We start from the raw sequence: 552 nt of genomic DNA, 5'->3' as shown, positions 1-552 counted from the left end.
GCCTCTGCAATCTGTCAGTCTCTCTACTCTACAGGAGACTGTTTCAAGATAACATATGACACACATACCCTGTCATATACTGATATTAGGGATGAAAATCAAGGGGTGGGAGGGCAGAGGGATGGAGAAGATAGATCGAGCGATGGGGTGAGGAAAGGAGATGGTCCCAGCCTTTCTAAGGAAACCCTAAATGGACGGAGGCAGATTGAAGAATTCCCAGATCCCATGCTGCCTGGCCGATCGGAGGGATGAGACCTCAGGGTGATGGCTGATTTTAGAGTTGTGACCATATCAGGAAGGCTACGGCCTGATATATAAGAGCATGGCCTCAGCTCACACACCCATATTCCTCCTGAGCGTACCTCAGCCTCCTGCATTGGTGAGTATGTGAGTCAAATACTGGGTTGTGTTTAACCGATGGTCAACGTCCTTCCTCTTACACATTCATTTCTGCTTTCTCTCCACTGCTCAGCCTCTCTCTGCAGCAGCCAGTAGTTGAGTGAGCTGGTCGGTTGGTTGGTGTGTGTTAGTGGCAGCAGCAGCAGCAGCAGC

This window comes from Morone saxatilis, unplaced genomic scaffold, assembly GCF_004916995.1.
Source record: "Morone saxatilis isolate NCDOM2014 unplaced genomic scaffold, NCSU_SB_2.0 Contig14, whole genome shotgun sequence".
Lineage (NCBI taxonomy): Eukaryota > Metazoa > Chordata > Actinopteri > Moronidae > Morone > Morone saxatilis.
The sequence above is the reverse complement of the archived record's forward strand: the minus strand, read 5'-3'. Positions refer to the sequence as shown.